Genomic DNA, 4,772 nt, shown 5'->3' on the forward strand with positions numbered 1-4,772 from the left:
ATAGTGCTTTGTGGGTACAAACATCTCTGGCATAGGAATCTTATGCTGGGTGGATACATCTTCAAAAAAACTTCTTGACATTAGGGCACCACTTTGCTGGCCTGAGCTCACTTTCCTCCCCGTTACATTGAGCTTCGATACACAAGGAGATCATTTGGATTGAGATCCTTGGGCTATTGTTCTGCTGTGCCCTTTGCTCCGTGGCATCCCTGCTCTTTCTTCCTCTTCTATATCTCACGCTGCAGCCCACTACCGCAGCCGGCAGGGGGTGCCCTCAGTGCAGTACATGCTAACCTGTCCCTTGTCTTGCGTTGGACTGGCATTTTGATTCCTGTTTTTCCCCCCAGCCGTTTCTTATTAAAGTGGTGACGTTATCACTTGGGGAAGATCAATGGGTGGTAGTTTTCAGATTCCTCTGTTGCTGCAGTTTATGAGCTAAGTGTTAACTGCTTGCTTCAAGCAGCATAAACTGGGCGCAGCGAGCTAGTCCATTTATAAGCATGCTGCACTAGCATCAGTTTTCAGTGCTACTGAATCAGCAGCTGTTTCATGTTGCATTTCACTTGCACTAGAATTAGAATTTTTTTTTCCCCAGAAACTTCCAGCCCTCCCCCCCCCATATTATTTTTGTCAGAATTATTAATTAAACAGCATATTAATTCTCCACGTTTAGAAAAGCTTTTCCATCTGGGGAGAAGTCCAGAGAGGTAGTCTGTGAAGTGACACATAAGATCTCTGGATTTTGACACCTGACAACTGCCCGGCTTTCTAGAATCCTAATCTAAACCAGATGGGATTAGAATTTAGGGCCCAGCCATGCAAACTCATCACCAGCTACAGGAGTATCAGTCAGCTGCGGATTGCAGGAGGCTCACTGCTTTTGTGCTGTCTGATGGATGGCATTTCTGGATAGTGTCTGTGTCAGAAGCACAATATCTAATCACTGCTGACCCTCACTACAGATAGAAAGCCTGTTTGCTACCCACGGAGAATTCAATGAGTTTCTCCTCTCTACTTTTTGGAATGAAGCACAGGCCTGTGACCTTCATTGTTCAGATCCTCCAGAGAATACAGGAGTCTGCCCCAGCCTGCTGTATATAGTCAAATGTGGGAAATGCATTAAAACGGATAGTTCTCAAGCACACAGCACAACACACAAGAGGAGATTTGGCTAACAGTCTTTGAATACTGGTGGTTTTAAGAAGGTTGGTAATAGACTATTTTCTGTGACTGTAGGGGACAGAAGAAGTAACAGTCTTAAATAGTAACAGGGCAGATTTAGGTTGGATATTCGGAAGAACTTCCTAACTCTGAGGGTGGTTGAGCACTGGAATTAGGTTACTTACATAGCTTGTGCAGTATTCATCCTTGGAAAATTTTCAGAGCAGGTTAGATAAATGCTTGGATGAGATGATTCAGACAAGAATGATCCTGCCTTGAGCAGGGGGTTGGACTAGTAGACCTGAGGGCTTTTCCAGCTCTTCTTTTCTCCGATCCTATATTGTTTATATTATGGGGGGCAGGGGGGTTAACTTTGTAAAGAAGTAGTTCTTTTGCTGTGTGTTTTAAATTTGTAAAGAAGTGGTTCTTCTGTACTGCTTGCTTCCACAGTGATGGCACTAGCAGTGTCGACATCATTGCACGATGCTACTTCCAGAGGCAGCCCTGCTGATGAAACCCAAATTCTCTTCAGACTTGCCCAGACTTTGTGTGCCTGCCACGACAGTCAAAAGACCCAATGCATTTGGCAGTGCAGGTTTATTACAAGTTTTACTGCCTCAGGCGTGTTGCACTTTTGGTATCTTTTTCTGGATCCGGATCAAATTGTACCCGGTGTCGCAGATGCACAGGCAGAAAACGGTCTAGAGGGTTCTCCGGCTCCCCTGAGGCTGTGTGGAAAGTCCTGGAGGCAGTGACCATTAGGGGGTGGCTTGAGAGGGGGACCCATGTAAGAGCAGGAGAGGAGATGGTGAATGAAGGTCCCCCAGGAGGTTTTCACAGGGATGTTGAGGGCTAGGAGGCAGTCTGATAGGGTAAGGATTTTGTCAGTTTTGTTTTTTTGCTGTACTGTGTGGTCAAAGCATTGGGTTACTTTTTGTGATAGTATTTGTTCTTCCTTGCAGTAAGCCCTTTTGTTTTTTCTGTTCCCTTCCTGAAGTCCCTGTGGTTAATCATGATTTCTGGGCAAATGAATACTCTGGACACGCCCAATCATAAAAATCATAGGAAATTAGGGTTGGAAGGGACCTCAGGAGGTCACATATAATCCAAGCCGCTGCTCAAAGCAGGACCAGCCCCAACTACATCATCCCAGCCAAGGCTTTGTCTAGCTGGGTCTTATAAACCTCTAAGGATGGAGATTTCACCACCTCTCTCGATGACCTGTTCCAGTGTTTTACTACCTTCCTAGTAGCTAGTGCAGGAAGGCTAATCTGCTACCACATCTTCATCCACTCCCAGCGTGCTGCTGGAAGGAAAGTCAAGTACCCCAGGGCATGCATGATGCTAACATCTTCACTCTCTGCAAGAGAGATGAAGGTGATTGCATCAGCTATAGGGGCATGTCTCTCCTCAGAGTCACAGGCAAGGCTTTTGCCAGAGTCATCCTGAAATGCTTACAACAACTTGCTGACCATGTCTGCCCAGAATCACAGTATGGCTTCAGAGCAGGGAGATCAACAGTGGCCATGATAGTCTCTTTACACCAACTGCAAGAGTAACGCAGAGAAAAAAATAAGCCACTATACATTTGTTGACATGACGAAAGCCTTTGACACTGTCAGCAGAGCAGGTTTGTTCAAAGTCCTGGTAAAGATTGGATACCCCTCAACATTACTCAGTATGATACACTCCTTCCATGAAACATGCAGGTCACAGTTCAGTTTGATGATAGGTTTGAGATGAAGAGTGGAGTGAAGCAGAGTTGTGTTATCCCACTCTTTGGGATATTTTTCTCTGTGCTGCTGCACTATGTGTTTGATGGCTTGGAGGAAGGCGGCATATACTTTTGCACAAGATCAGATGGCAAACTCCACAATTCATCACGTCTAAAGGCAAAAGCGAGGCACATACTCATTAGTGTGTTCCTTTTTGGTGGCAATGCTGCACTCGCTGCCCATGAAGAAAGCCAACTACAAATGCTCATGAATCGTTTCTCCCATGCTCGCAAGAGGTTTGCCCTGACCAGCAACATTAAGAAGACTGTAATCCTAGGGCAGGTTGTTTGCCAGTCACCATCTATCAGCTGTGACAACACACCTCTCAAAGCAGCGAACAAGTTCTGCTACCTTGGACCCACAGTGAGCGACGACCTATCACTGGATGAAGAGCTAAATGTGTGCATTGGAAAGACTGCTACCACTTCCACTAAGCTTGCCAAATGAGTCTAGGACAATACAGGGTTTTGTCCCACCCATGTCACTTCCCTGTCCTTTATTGGGCAACGGAGAACCAGTGCAGCACTGTGATTGATCTCTAGTAAACCTGGAGAAAACCAGACATGGGCTTGCATCAGAATGCCAAGCCCAAAAACATTCGACCTTTTTCTGGTTGGGTCTGTCTATGGTAAGAATAGGTTAGTCTGATCCCCTGGAATGTAGCCATTTGCAAAAACATTTGCTTGGCACTTTCTGATGTTGACTAGGTTTGCATAACCATTTTTTTTTATTTGAAAAGATGCCGGTTGCTGGTCCATGGATGCAGCCCTCTCGTCAAGAGTCTTCATTCTGCTCATCACCAATTAACAGGTGCTGAATGTAGCTCTGCTGAATTCTGGGGCTTCCCTTAAGCCTAGCTGCAGATGCCAAGTGAACAGACTCGAGTTCACATCAGTATCTCTCTGGTGGTGTCCATAGTGGAACTGTTATCCTGTGAAGCATTTGCACTAGGACCTTGAAAACCATGGGGCGAGAGAGGAAGGATATAGTGATCAGGGTGCCAAGCTGGGATGTACGAGTCCCAGCTTCACCTGCATGATGCAAGGTGAGGCACTTGGCTTCCCTTCCCCATCTGTTAACAGAGCAAATATCATGTTCTTCCTTCATGAGGTGTTACCAAGACAAATACCTTCAAGTTTTTGAGGTAGCTCAGATACAAGAGTAATGGGGCTGTGTAAGTACCTAGGATCAGGGGCTGGCAAACTTTTACCAATGGTGGGCTGAATTAATGCTAACACAGCTTGGTTTGAAGGCAGGCCACGCAGCCCGGCCACTGCCACCACTGATTCCCCTCACTGCCAAATCCTGCCGCCAACCTGTCTTGGCAGGCCAGCTAAAATTTCTTTGCAGCCCGGATCCGGCCTTCAAGACATAGGTTGCTGAGCTAAAGTTTTGGAAGATCTTCCTTGCTTTTCTTCTTTTTCATATCTTCTTTTTCTTTTTCTCATACTATCAGCCCCTCGCCCGGTGCACAAAGGTGAATGGGATGTTTTCTCGGTGCTGGGTTGCTCTCCTCTCTAAACGTATGTGCTGCTTGACAAGAAGCCGGGAGAGCATTTCCTGTCTGAACGGGAATCAGTAGGCGGCACTCGGTACAGTACATCCCTGCTCTTTGTTGTCTAATTCCTTCCTTTTTCTTGAGCTGCTGCGTGAAGCCACGTGGGCTGATCTCTGCAATATGCCGAGTGACGAGGGGGAAGCATGGATGACTCCAGCTGGCAAGCTTAAAACTTGAGAGAGTTCCCAGGATGCGTCTTTCAGTGCATCGTGAGCAGATAAAGTTTATAAAAAGAACAAGGCCTGGGGGCATGACTTACAGAGGAGCAGGGCATGGTT

This window comes from Alligator sinensis, unplaced genomic scaffold (assembly GCF_000455745.1).
Source record: "Alligator sinensis unplaced genomic scaffold, ASM45574v1 scaffold559_2, whole genome shotgun sequence".
Taxonomy (NCBI): domain Eukaryota; kingdom Metazoa; phylum Chordata; order Crocodylia; family Alligatoridae; genus Alligator; species Alligator sinensis.